The following is a 14898-nucleotide window of genomic DNA, read 5'->3' on the forward strand; positions in this document are numbered from 1 at the left end:
GTCTCAATTGTCTCTAGGCTTAACAACTATTCTTTAAACGGTCTGTGATTGATGTGGATTCAACAGGTGACATCAATAAGAGATTATAGTTTCACCTGGTCAGTTTCTGTCATGGAAAGAACATGTTTTGTCCTAACACAGATCAAATCAAATCAAATGTATTTATAAAGCCCTTCTTACATCAGCTGATATCTCAAAGTGCTGTACAGAAACCCAGACTAAAACCCCAAACAGGAAGCAATGCAGGTGTAGAAGCACGGTGGCTATGAAAAAACTCCCTAGAAAGGCCAGAACCTAGGAAGAAACCTAGAGAGGAACCAGGCTACGAGAGGTGGCCAGTCCTCTTCTGGCTGTGCCGGGTGGAAATTATATCAGGCCAAGATGTTCAAATGTTCATAGATGACCAGCAGGGACAATTCATAATAATCACAGTGGTTGTCGAGGGTGTAACAGGTCAGCACCTCAAGAGTAAATGTCAGTTGGCTTTTCATAGCTGATCATTCAGTGTATCTCTACCGCTCCTGCTGTCTCTAGAGAGTTGAAAACAGCAGGTCTGGGACAGGTAGCACATCCGGTGAACAGGTCAGGGTTCCATAGCCGCAGGCAGAACAGTTGAAACTGGAGCAGCAGCATGGCCAGGTGGACTGGGGACAGCAAGGAGTCATCAGGAACCAGGCTATGAGGGGTGGCCAGTCCTCTTCTGGCTGTGCCGGGGTGAGATTATAACAGAACATGGCCAAGATGTTCAAATGTTCATAGATGACCAAGCCGATCATTCAGATTATCTCTACCGCTCCTGCTGTCTCTAGAGAGTTGAAAACAGCAGGTCTGGGACAGGTAGCACGTCCGGTGAACAGGTCAGGGGGAGGGGGGGGGGGTTCGTTGCTCCAGAGCCTTTCCGTTCACCTTCACACTCCTGGGCCAGACTACACTCAATCATAGGACCTACTGAAGAGATGAGTCTTCAATAAAGACTTAAAGTTTGAGACCGAGTCTGCGTCTCTCACATGGGTAGACAGACCATTCCATAAAAATTGAGCTCTATAGGAGAAAGCCCTGCCTCCAGCTGTTTGCTTAGAAATTCTAGGGACAGTTAGGAGGCCTGCGTCTTGTGACCGTAGTGTACGTGTAGGTATGTACGGCAGGACCAAATCGGAAAGATAGGTAGGAGCAAGCGCATGTAATGCTTTGTAGGTTAGCAGTAAAACCTTGAAATCAGCCCTTGCCTTAACAGGAAGCCAGTGTAGCGAGGCTAGCACTGGAGTAATATGATCAAATTTTTTGGTTCTCGTCAAGATTATAGCAGCCGTGTTTAGCACTAACTGAAGTTTATTTAGTGCTTTATTTGGGTAGCCGGAGAGTAGAGCATTGCAGTAGTCTAACCTAGAAGTGACAAAAGCATGGATACATTTTTCTGCATCATGTTTGGACAGAAAGTTTCTGATTTGTTACGTAGATGGAAAAAAGCTGTCCTTGAACCAGTCTTGATATGTTCATCAAAAGAGAGATCAGGGTCCAGAGTAACGCCGAGGTCCTTCAGTTTTATTTGAGACGACTGTACAACCATCAAGATTAATTGTCGGATTCAACAGAAAATCTCTTTGTTTCTTGAGACCTAAAACTAGCATCTCTGTTTTGTCCGAGTTTAAAAGTAGAACATTTGCAGCCATCCACTTCCTTATGTCTGAAACACAGGCTTCCAGCGAGGGCAATTTTGGGGCTTCACCATGTTTCATCAAAATGTACAGCTGTGTGTCATCTGCATAGCAGTGAAAGTTAACATTATGTTTCTGAATGACATCACCAAGAGGTAAAATAATAGTGAAAACAATAGTGATCCTAAAATAGAACCTTGAGGAACACCGACATTTACAGTTGATTTGTCAGAGGACAAACCATCCACAGAGACAAACTGATATCTTTCCGACAGATAAGATCTAAACCAGGCCAGAACTTGTCCGTGTAGACCAATTTGGGTTTCCAATCTCTCCAAAAGAATGTGGTGATCGATGGTATCAAAAGTAGCACTAAGGTCTAGGAGCACGAGGACAGATGCAGAGCCTCGGTCTGACGCCATTAAAAGGTAATTTACCACCTTCACAAGTGCAGTCTCAGTGCTATGATGGGGTCTAAAACCAGACTGAAGCGTTTCGTATACATTGTTTGTCTTCAGGAAGGCAGTGAGTTGCCGCGCAACAGCTTTTTCAAAAAATGTTGAGAGGAATGGGAGATTCGATATAGGCCGATAGTTTTTTATATTTTCTGGGTCAAGGTTTGGCTTTTTCAAGAGAGGCTTTATTACTGCCACTTTTAGTGAGTTTGGTACACATCCGGTGAATAGAGAGCCGTTTATTATGTTCAACATAGGAGGGCCAAGCACATGAAGCAGCTCTTTAAGTAGTTTAGTTGGAATAGGGTCCAGTATGCAGCTTGAAGGTTTAGAGGCCATGATTATTTTCATCATTGTGTCAAGAGATTTAGTACTAAAACACTTGAGTGTCTCTCTTGATCCTAGGTCCTGGCAGAGTTGTGCAGACTCTGAGCTTTGGAGGAATAGCTGAGCTTTGGAGGAATACGCAGATTTAAAGAGGAGTCCATAATTTGCTTTCTAATGATCATGATCTTTTCCTCAAAGAAGTTCATGAATTTATCACTGCTGAAGTGAAAGCAATCCGCTCTTGGGGAATGCTACTTTTTAGTTAGCTTTGCGTCAGTATCAAAAATAAATGTTGGATTGTTCTTATTTTCCTCAGTTAAGTTGGAAAAATAGGATGATCGAGCAGCAGTGAGGGCTCTTCGATACTGCACGGTACTGTCTTTCCAAGCTAGTCGGAAGACTTCCAGTTTGGTGTGGCGCCATTTCCGTTCCAATTTTCTGGAAGCTTGCTTCAGAACTCGGGTATTTTCTGTGTACCAGGGAGCTAGTTTCTTATGACAAATGTTTTTTTTGTTTTTAGGGGTGCGACTGCATCTAGGGTATTGTGCAAGGTGAAATTGAGTTCCTCAGTTAGGTGGTTAATTGATGTTTGTACTCCGACGTCCTTGGGTAGGCGGAGGGAGACTGGAAGGGCGTCTAGGAATCTTTGGGTTGTCCGAGAATTTATAGCACGGCTTTTGATGAATGAAAATACATGTCCACGTAAAGTGTTTACATCACGTTGGATCAAACAGATTCTTCTGGTCTGCTCGTGATGACGTCCACTGGTACCTGTTTGATGATGTCCTTCCAGCCCCACAGACTTATTCATAATCAAGATATTCCTTGTGTTCTGTGGTCATGATTGTAACATACTGCCGAAGCCTCAGCCTGCCAACAGGAAGTGTATCCAGTGGGAAGCCAGCCTGTGATGTTTCAACAGACAGGCTCAGGTCTCTTCAGGTCTTTCGATTCGTCCAGTAGCTGTTGAGGAGTGTAGAGGATGGTCTCGCTGACATTTCTGTAGTAACTGGGAGCCTTCATACAGGGATTTATGATTCTGATGACTGGTTCAGTAAGATGACACGGTTCTGACCTGTTGACTTATTCTGATGACCTGTTGGCCTGTTGACATTTTCTGACCTGTTGACCTGTTGACCTGTTCTGATGACCTGTTCAGTAAGATGATCTGTTCTGACCTGTTGACCTGTTGACCTGTTCTGATGACCTGTTCAGTAAGATGATCTGTTCTGACCTGTTGACCTGTTAACCTGTTCTGATGACCTGTTCAGTAAGATGACCTGTTGACATGTTCTGATGACCTGTTCTATGTTGTTAATGTCTGCTATGGTTTGTTTAGTTTAGATACTACAGTTGGGTTAATACAATTTAATTCAAATTGATATAAATTGTCCTCATCACATGGTTATATCTATGAAATACAATGTTTATAGAAAATCTCGGAGTGAATTTGAGAATAAACTAAACCAATTGATATGGAAGCCGTATTTGTCACGCCTGCTCCCTCTCCTCCTCTCTGGCGCTCGAGGGCACCAGGCTGCCCTTCATTACGCACACCTGTCACCATCATTACGTGCATCAGCGCTCATTGGACTCACCTGGACTCCGTCACGTTGTTGATTGCCCCCTCTATATCTGTCTGTTCCTCAGTTTTGTTCCCCGTGTCAGCATTATTGTCGTAATGTAGTTTTATTCCCCCCGTCCAGACGCTGTTCTTGTTTTGTTTGATGTCCGTTTTCCATGAAATGTTCACTCCCTGTACTTGCTTCTCGTCTCCAGTGTCGGTCCTTACAGTTTGTCTCTTCAACCCGGTTACCATCTTCAACCCTGTTACATGACTATTTTTGTGATACAATTTTGGAAGGGTTATGAAATATGAATTTAATGTTTGTTGAGCTCAGTCTGAAATATTTAGAGCAATCATGAGAATATAGATGTTATTTCAAATTCTGAAGTGAAACCATACTTTTTTATCAAAAATGATGAGGCCGATGACACACAAAGTGTCCATTTCAGGCTTTAATTTAGCAAAAGTGTGAGATTTTATATAAATGTTGTATTTGCAATTATTGAATTAGTTTGAGGGACATAATAGGGAAATATTGATTTTATTCAAGTATTTTTTATAATCATATTCAGACGACTTCCATATTGTCCATAATGCGGTTGAAGACAAATGGTGTCCATATCAGAAGAAAATGGACGATAATAATAGGGCTTTGATGCCTGAGATAGGAAAATATGTTTCTTGGAGGTTAAATATGTCCTTCATGTCATGGGGTATTAAGAAGAAGAAAATATAAATTGGGTAAAAAGTCAAAAAAATCTAAAAATCCAAATCATTTGGTGGAATGACCCAGCTGTGCAGAAATATTTTGTTGTGACAGAAAAGAAAATACAGGCTCATCAACACAACAACGCCCATCAGCTGGGTAGTATACAGGACGGCACCATTGTCAAAGGAAATCCCTGGAAATGGGTCACTACTATCAAAGGTCACTACATTCACACAGTATACTGCTGCTATGCAACCTGCAGCCTAAATGATGCTTGCACAACCAACAGCTGAGCTGTTTGCCTCAGAGGTGCTTACATCGCACGGGATTATCTCACCTTCATTGATCTGTTCCGGCTTTGTATCTGGAGACTCGGGCCATCAACAAGGTGAGGGACACTACGTCCAGCCAGTACTTTGGTTCATTAGGCGAAGGTGAGGAGGGCGAGGATTAAAATCAAATCAAACTTTATTTGTCACATGCACCTAATACAACAAGTGTAGACTTTATACCGTGAAATGCTTACTTATTTTCCCCTCCACAGATCCTGCTGAAAATGGTCCGTGGTCCGTGGTCCGATGGGTGTCCCATGGTCCAATGGGCGTTTCCAGACGTTGTCGGCATGGTGATGCAGGCAGCCTAATGTCATCCCCGCAAAGGAGAAGGTGGACGTCAAACAAATCAACCTGGAGAAGTGCCAGACCAGTATGGAGAAATTCGACGTACGTACCTGGACATTCTTAACCACTAGCCCACCACTGCTGTCAAATACTGTACATGTCTGAACAACGTAGTGTCAGGGCAAATTCATATAAAATCTGTGACACTCCGTTTAGTATGATATGTTACGTTACATGAATGGAACAGTGGTCGTACAATATCATACGAATTGGACGAAGTAAATGATCCTACATCTTGTAGCACGTGTAGTATTATACGTCTTTCTCGCTGACCAGGTTAACTGATGCGTCATAACAACAAAGGGCAAATTACAGGGAGAGTTTACGTTTGGTGGTTAGGTGAACTAAAGACAAAAGGTTAGGATAATTTACGTAGAAGGTTAGGTGATTTAAAGACAAAGGTTAGGATAATTTACATGGAAGGTTAGATGAATTAAAGACGAAGGTTAGGATAATTTACATAGAAGGTTAGGTGAATTAAAGACAAAGGTTAGGATCATTTACGTAGAAGGTTAGATGAATTAGGTTAAGTTCAGAATAAGGTTGAGGGACCCACTGCTAGAACTGCTACTGCAGTGGGTGAGTGTTTGAGCACTAGCCTGGTTGCTAGTCTGTTTCTGCTCTCTCGTCAACTCCTTGTGGAATTTTCATGCTAAACAGGGCTTGACAATGAGGGATATGGAGTTGACAAGATGGTAGAAACCAATTGAGAAACAAGGCTAGGTGAGCACGGATGAATTATTTTAAGTAAAACATATAAAGGGTTTAAATTACTTTATTAACCATCAATTAAATACATTTTGAAGACATTATCTTATTGAGTCAAACAAATCTAGTTATTTCAACTACTTGTTATTAAGTAACTGATTCCTACAGTCTTTTTTAGTTTACTCGACTTTTCGGTCAAAGTGTTTACCTGAACGTAGCATTTTTAGTAGGCCCAAACTTCAGCTCCAACTGGAGAAAACAAAGGCAAAAATTGCTGTATACTTAAAATGATGTGTTTACTCAAGTCTCATATGTTCATTCAACCAGAAATTCTTAACAAAAAAATGGCTGGTTACACACACACACAAACAGTGCTTTTAACATACAATGTTTTCAACTTCAATATTTGACACAAGTTGACATACATGACATACATGATTTGACATACTATACATCGTTTTATACACTCATTATTATTCAACATGTCCTCACCTGGGATTAGAACACACAACCTATTGGTTCATGGCGTTCACAATATATAAATACAATAGAAATTATCTTCACAAAAGTCATGTTGAATACTTCAATATAAATCTCTTCCTAGAAAGTCCAGACCGTTTATGAAATCTAGGTAAGAGGGCCAGCACATTACAACTATCGTATTTATATTTATATATTTATATTTGTATTTATAGTATCAAGTACAATTCAGCTATATATTTCAAGCTGTTCACACTGTGTGAATTCAACAGGGTGTGGTTGCCCAGTAAAAAGTAACAACACAATTCAATTGGAAGCTACAGTGAATTCAGAAAGTATTCAGGCCCCTTGACTTTTTCCACATTTTGTTACATTACAGCCTTATTCTAAAATTGAATAAATTGTTTCCCCCCCCACTCATCAATCTACACACAATACCCCATAATGACAAAGCAAAACATTTTAAAAAACAAACATTTTTGCAATTTTATTTTACTTTTTTATACTGAAATATCACATTTACCTAAGTATTCAGACCTTTTACTCAGTACTTTGTTGAAGCACCTTTGGCAGCGATTACAGCCTCAATTCTTCTTGGGTATGACGCTACAAGCTTGGCACACCTGTATTTGGGGAATTTCTCCCATTCTTCTCTGCAGATCCTTTCAAGCTCTGTCAGGTTGGATGGGGAACGCTGTTTTCAGGTCTCTTCAGAGATGTTCGATCGGGTTCAAGTCCGGGCTCTGGCTGGGCCACTTAAGGACATTCAGAGACTTGTCCCGAAGCCACTCCTGCGTTGTCTCGGCTGTGTGCTTAGGTTCGTTGTCCTATTGGAAGGTGAACTTTCGCCCCAGTCTGAGTCCTGAGCGCTCTGGAGCAGTGTCACGATCGTCTTCTGGTGAATGAGTGGACCAAGGCGCAGCGTGATATAAATACATCCTCTTTATTTAGAGAAGATGAACACGAAACGAAACACTTTACAAACTAACAAAACAAAAGTGCACACACAAGCTACTAACGTATAGACATAGACATAGACAATTACCCACAATAGCCTAATGCCTATGGCTGCCTTAAATATGGCTCCCAATCAGAGACAATGAATGACAGCTGTCTCTGATTGAGAACCATTCAGGCAACCATAGACTTACCTAGACACCTACACTCAACACAAACCCATACACTCTACCAAAACCCCCTATACCATACAACCACCCAAGACGAGACAAATACACACAAACATCCCCCCTGTCACACCCTGACCTAACCAAAATATTACAGAAAACAAAGAATACTAAGGCCAGGGCGTGACAAGCAGGCTTTCATCAAGGATCTCTCTGTACTTTGCTCCGTTCATCTTACCATTAATCCTGACTAGCCTCCCAGTCCCTGCCACTGAAAATCATCCCCACCGCATGATGCTGCCACCACCATGCTTCACCGTAGGGTTGGTGCCAGTTTTCCTCCAGACGTGCTGCTTGGCATTCAGGCCAAAGAGTTCAATCTTGGTTTCATCAGACCAGAGAATCTTGTTTCTCATGGTCTGGGAGTCTTTAGGTGCCTTTTGGCAAACTCCAAGCATGCAGTTATGTGCATTTTACTGAAGAGTGTGTCTGGCCACTCCACCATAAAGGCCTGATTGGTGGAGTGCTGCAGAGATGTTTTTCCTTATGGAAGATTCTTCCATCTCCACAGAGGAACTCTGGAGCTCTGTCAGAGTGACCATCGGGTTGTTGGTCACCTCCCTGACCAAGGCCCCTTTCCCTCGATTGATCAGTTTGGCCGTGCAGCCAGCTGTATGAAGAATCTTAATGGTTCCAAACTTCTTCCATTAAAGAATGATGGAGGCCACTGATGGAGGCCACTGCGTCCAAGATCATTAGCCCCTCTGCTGTTCGTCCTCTGTTGCCCTGTACCGTCCATATTTTTCCTACATTTTCTGTGTCTAGTGTCAAAACCATGTCTGACTGCCCCTTGTCTTCTGTTTCTAGGCCCATCCCTCCCCCTCGTATCATCGAGGGCTAGCCAGCATACACGGTGAGATGCCTCCTGAGGGTTCAACCACGGGGCAGGGGTTTCCAGTACCTGGTTCACTGGGAGGGTTATGGCCCGGAGGAGAGGTGCTAGGTTCCTGCTAAAGACATCTTGGACCTGGGCCTCATCGACGATTTTACCCGCCCAGGTATCCGCCCAGGTGGGACGCCAGGTGTCATGCCCTGATCTGTTTTACCTGTCCTTGTGCTTGTCTCCACCCACTCCAGGTGTCGCCCATCTTCCCAATTATCTCCTGTGTATTTATACCTGTGTTCTCTGTTTGTTTCTCGCCAGTTTGTCTTGTTCGTTCAAGTTTACCAGCGTTTTTCCTGTCAGCTCCTATCGTTTCCCAGCCTCTCTTTCCTCGTCCTCCCGGTTTTGACCTTTGCCTGTCCTGACACTGTACCCGCCCGCCTGACCTCTCTGCCTGTCCCTGACCCTGAGTCTGCCTGCCGTCCTGTACCTTTGCCTTACCCTGGATTTTCGACCCCTGCCTGCCTTGACCTGTCTTTGCCTGCCCCTGTTGCTACAATAAACAGTGTTACTAATAATGCCTCAGGACTACCTGGCATGATGACTCCTTGCTGTCCTCAGTCCACCTGGCCGTGCTGCTGCTCCAGTTTCAACTGTTCTGCCTGCGGCTATGGAACCCTGACCTGTTCACCGGACGTGCTACCTGTCCCAGACCTGCTCTTTTCAACTCTCTAGAGACAGCAGGAGCGGTAGAGATACACTGAATGATCGGCTATGAAAAGCCAACTGACATTTACTCCTGAGGTGCTGACTTGTTACACCCTCGACAACTACTGTGATTATTATTGTTTGACCATGCTGGTCATTTATGAACATTTGAACATCTTGGCCATGTTCTGTTATAATCTCCACCAGGCACAGCCAGAAGAGGACTGGCCACCCCTCATAGCCTGGTTCCTCTCTAGGTTTCTTCCTAGGTTTTGGCCTTTCTAGGGAGTTTTTCCTAGCCACCGTGCTTCTACACCTGCATTGCTTGCTGTTTGGGGTTTTAGGCTGGGTTTCTGTACAGCACTTTGAGATATCAGCTGATGTAAGAAGGGCTATATAAATCAATTTGATTTGATTTGATTTGAATGGCCCTTTCAGTAGTTCATAAAGAGTTTGATATATCTCTATTGAAATGCCATTGAGAACAGGGGTTTTCCCCATCTGAAAATAATCAATTGCCAAAGTTTGTCATATGCAATTAGGCCTTCAAAAGATTTATCTTAAATATACTTTTAACAGAGCTGAGATTTACTTAGAAGTCCGAAGTGTAGCAATACAGGTGAAATCAGTCATTGACACAGTCATGGTGGCATAGCAAGAAGCTCGGTATACTGTGGACCAATAGATTGTGAGTTCAAATTCCAGGTGAGGACATGTTGAATAATAATGACTGTATAAAAGAACATGCACAATGTAAACATATACTGTAGGTGTACATGTGTCAAATATGTAAGTTGAAAGCACTGTGTAACCTGTTGCACATCTTTTTTAAGGTTCATACTTTCTAGTTGAAAGAACACATGAGACAACTTGAGCAAACACATCATTTTATGTTGACAGAATTTTTGCCTAAGGTTTTTGAAGTTGGAGGTAAGCTTGCTGCTCTGTATTTGCCTACGGAGCAGAAAGAGGAATTGCCCCTCCCTACCTTCAGGCTATGCTCAAACCCTACACCCCAACCTAAGCACTCCGTTCTGCCACCTCCGTTCCTTTGGCCCTCCCACCTCTACAGGAGGGAAGCTCCCGCTCAACCCATTCAAAGCTATATTCTGTCCTGGCATCCCAATGGTGGAACCAGCTTCCCTCTGAAGTTAGGACAGCAGAATCCCTGCCCATCTTCCGAAAACATTTGAATCCGGGTGGAACAGGACCATAGAGGGGGCTGTGGGGTTGAACAGGACCATACAGGGGACTGTGGGGTGGAACAGGACCATACAGGGGGCTTTGGGGTGGAACAGGACCATACAGGGGGCTGTGGGGTTGAACAGGACCATACAGGGGACTGTGGGGTGGAACAGGACTATACAGGGGGTGGAACAGGACCATACAGGGGGTTGTGGGGTGGAACAGGACCATACAGGGGGTTGTGGAGTGGAACAGGACCATACAGGGGGTTGTGGGGTGGAACAGGACCATACAGGGGGTTGTGGGGTGGAACAGGACCATACAGGGGGCTGTGGGGTGGAACAGGACCATACAGGGGGTGGAACAGGACCATACAGGGGGTTGTGGGGTGGAACAGGACCATACAGGGGGCTGTGGGGTGGAACAGGACCATACAGGGGGTGGAACAGGACCATACAGGGGGCTGTGGAGTGGAACAGGACCATACAGGGGGCTTTGGGGTGGAACAGGACCATACAGGGGGTGGAACAGGACCATACAGGGGGCTGTGGGGTGGAACAGGACCATACAGGGGGCTTTGGGGTGGAACAGGACCATACAGGGGGTGGAACAGGACCATACAGGGGGCTGTGTGGTGGAACAGGACCATACAGGGTGCTGTGGGGTGGAACAGGACCATACAGGGGGTGGAACAGGACCATACAGGGGGTGGAACAGGACCATACAGGGGGCTGTGGGGTGGAACAGGACCATACAGGGGGCTTTGGGGTGGAACAGGACCATACAGGGGGTGGAACAGGACCATACAGGGGGCTGTGTGGTGGAACAGGACCATACAGGGGGCTGTGGGGTGGAACAGGACCATACAGGGGGTGGAACAGGACCATACAGGGGGTTGTGGGGTGGAACAGGACCATACAGGGGGCTGTGGGGTGGAACAGGACCATACAGGGGGTGGTCCAGGACCATACAGGGGGCTGTGGGTGGAACAGGACCATACAGGGGGTGGAACAGGACCATACAGGGGGTGGAACAGGACCATACAGGGGGCTGTGGGGTGGAACAGGACCATACAGGGGGTTGTGGGGTGGAACAGGACCATACAGGGGGTGGAACAGGACCATACAGGGGGCTGTGGGGTGGAACAGGACCATACAGGGGGTGGAACAGGACCATACAGGGGGTTGTGGGGTGGAACAGGACCATACAGGGGGTTGTGGGGTGGATCAGGACCATACAGGGGACTGTGGGGTGGAACAGGACCATACAGGGGGTTGTGGGGTGGAACAGGACCATACAGGGGGTTGTGGGGTGGAACAGGACCATACAGGGGGTTGTGGGGTGGAACAGGACCATACAGGGGGTGAAACAGGACCATACGGGGGGCTGTGGGGTGGAACAGGACCATACAGGGGGCTGTGGGGTGGAACAGGACCATACAGGGGGTTGTGGGGTGGAACAGGACCATACAGGGGGTGGAACAGGACCATACAGGGGGTTGTGGGGTGGAACAGGACCATACAGGGGGTTGTGGGGTGGAACAGGACCATACAGGGGGCTGTGGGGTGGAACAGGACCGTACAGGGGGCTGTGGGGTGGAACAGGACCATACAGGGGGTGGAACAGGACCATACAGGGGGCTGTGGGGTGGAACAGGACCATACAGGGGGCTGTGGGGTGGACCAGGACCATACAGGGGGCTTTGGGGTGGAACAGGACCATACAGGGGGTGGAACAGGACCATACAGGGGACTGTGTGGTGGACCAGGACAATGGGAAAATCGTGCACCTTGTGATGAAATAGGTAATTTACTTGCACTTTTTCAAGACTGCATTCAAAACACTCCCAATTTTTATAATTGTTTTCTGTAAAGCGCTCTACGTTGACAACTGTTGATAAAAAAGGGCTTTACTAATACAATATGATGAATTGATGAATTGATGTATTGATTGAAAGCTAATCATCAGCCTTGTGTGTTCAGAACCATCTGGGATGTGCAGATCTTCAACTCATTTCACTTCAGATAAAACCCTCAACAAGTTACATTGACCTGTGACCATACTGTAGTACCTTTGATGTCCACATGATGTCATTATTGTCAAGACAACCATTGGTTCTGTGTGTGTGTGTGTGTGTGTGTGTGTGTGTGTGTGTGTGTGTGTGTGTGTGTGTGTGTGTGTGTGTGTGTGTGTGTGTGTGTGTGTGTGTGTGTGTGTGTGTGTGTGTGTGTGTGTGTGTTTATGCACATCAGGCTACAATCAGATTTGTTGATATGTTGCTCTATTTTATTTGACTCTATTCTATTTAATCTTCTACTAAAAACATGACTGTTATTATGTCTAAATACGTGACTGTTATTATGTCTAAATACGTGACTGTTATTAGATCTAAATACGTGACTGTGATTATGTTATTTATTGTTTGTGAGAGAAGTTCTCACATTTGAGAATGACAATCCTTTAGTCGATCATTGGTTCTGCTTCATACCATAAGGCTTGAATGTGGTAATGAGTAGAGTGAGATAGCGAGAGAGAGGCAGACAGGCAGAGAGAGAGAGAGGGACACAGGCAGAGAGAGTGGGAGAGAGAGGGAGACAGGCAGAGAGAGAGAGAGAGAGAGAGAGAGAGAGAGAGACGCGCGGAGAGAGCGAGTGAGAGAAGCGGGGAGAGAGCGAGTGAGAGAATCGCGGAGAGAGCGAGTGAGAGAAGCGCGGAGAGAGCGAGTGAGAGAAGCGCGGAGAGAGCGAGTGAGAGCAGCGCACAGATTCTCCAGAGCTGCAGATGCGCCTACATTTTCCTCGTTCGCCTTACCGATGATTTACACTGTCTCCAGCTGAATGGACGATGGTTTCGGTGAGTAAAAACAATTGCATTACAATTTACATTCAGTTATTGTCATGATTAGTGAATACACGGTATCGATCATGGTCAAGTTGAAATCCTTCAACTCTGCCATGACATTTGCATAGATATGCATGGTTAAGAACGCCTGAATGTGTCGCTGATGTTACGATCACTCAGTCAACGTTACAAATCACTATACACGTCTCGAATGTAGGCCTCCTGTAATAACGGTTTGCAAAGTGAGTTAATAACTGTAGCCTACACCCGTGAACAAGTGCAAAAAGCATTTGCAGAATGGAATCCTCAAAGCCTTTCGCCCATCGCTCATTTCAGCCACCTTGATCGGGTCTCCACTGTATTATTTTTCTAAGTGATACACACTGAACATGGTTATGGTATGTTCATAAGTTATTGATCAGGTGTCGTTTCAACTTTGGGAAAATATATAAATTACAACTTTTTTCGTTATTGTTTTTCCTTCAGTGGGCTACATCACAGTATAATATCATGGGGAGGGGGCAAAGTGACCGACACAGAGATCCTATTAAATGACTAAATGAACAGTTCTAGTTTGTTATTCTATGGGTTCATCATGGAGAGAGGGAAACAAAAACATAATGGTACATAAGAGCTAGCAGTTACATTTTGTGTTTTACCTGTTTACTGTGCATGGTGCTGACATCAGCAGGCCAAGCCCTGTGTCTCAGAAGTATTCCCAGCAGAGATCTGTATACTGTACTGAAGAAAGCAAGAAGCCTATTAGGTTTCAGTGAGCAGCTCTGAAGGAAACTGTCTGGTGAGCAGTATAGTAACAATGCCCAGGCCTTACTTAGGGATTGACCATCCCCTGCAGCTTGTGCTGCCCTGTATTCCTATTTACACTAAGAATGTCCAATTCTCTGTATTTATCTCACCAATTGGTAAAATTCTATAACAATAGAGTATTGCCTCTTCCTAAACAGATGTAGGATCTTAATTTGAACACTCTTTTGTTGCTGAGAATTTTCCTGCATCGCAGGAAACCCGCACTAACACACGGATATATTATCAGTATTGCACTTTTCAAGTAGCCTACTTTTGGCCAGCTAATAGCTCAACCACTGATCAAGCAACATTAGGGACTAAACCATAAAAACCCGACAATACGGGTCAAATTAAGATCCTACATCTGTACATGTAATTTACTGTGTGTAGATTTCAGCATGACACAGTAGTGACTCACAAGACAAATTGTCCTCACCATTAATTCTGTTCTCTGTCACTTAGGGAAGAATATTTTTTTGTAATTCATCTGTGATTGGTGATTGATTGGTCACTGTACGTCAATTGAGGAAAGGAGATACAGGAATATAAAAATATAAACTTTACGTGGGGTGGAACAGGACCATACAGGGGGTGGACCAGGACCACACAGGGGGTTTTGGGGTGGAACAGGACCATACAGGGGGTGGAACAGGACCATACAGGGGGTGGACCAGGACCATACAGGGGGTGGAACAGAACCATACAGGGGGTGGAACAGGACCATGCAGGGGGTGGAACAGGACCATACAGGGGGTGGACCAGGACCATA

The 14898-nt window shown here is 44.9% G+C and overlaps 1 protein-coding gene across 2 annotated transcripts in view; it reads left to right on the forward strand.

Annotated features, from left to right (window-relative positions):
- The first annotated feature begins 13125 nt into the window (after window positions 1-13125).
- The window catches only part of atp8b4 (ATPase phospholipid transporting 8B4), a 66055-nt gene continuing 64282 nt past the window's right edge, over window positions 13126-14898 (forward strand). For both annotated transcript variants that reach the window (XM_071415783.1, XM_071415784.1), the window contains exon 1: window positions 13126-13334. The gene's annotated coding sequence lies outside the window, so the exon portion shown is untranslated. The remainder of the gene's footprint in view (window positions 13335-14898) is intronic.

This window comes from Salvelinus alpinus, chromosome 9 (assembly GCF_045679555.1).
Source record: "Salvelinus alpinus chromosome 9, SLU_Salpinus.1, whole genome shotgun sequence".
Classification (NCBI taxonomy): domain Eukaryota; kingdom Metazoa; phylum Chordata; class Actinopteri; order Salmoniformes; family Salmonidae; genus Salvelinus; species Salvelinus alpinus.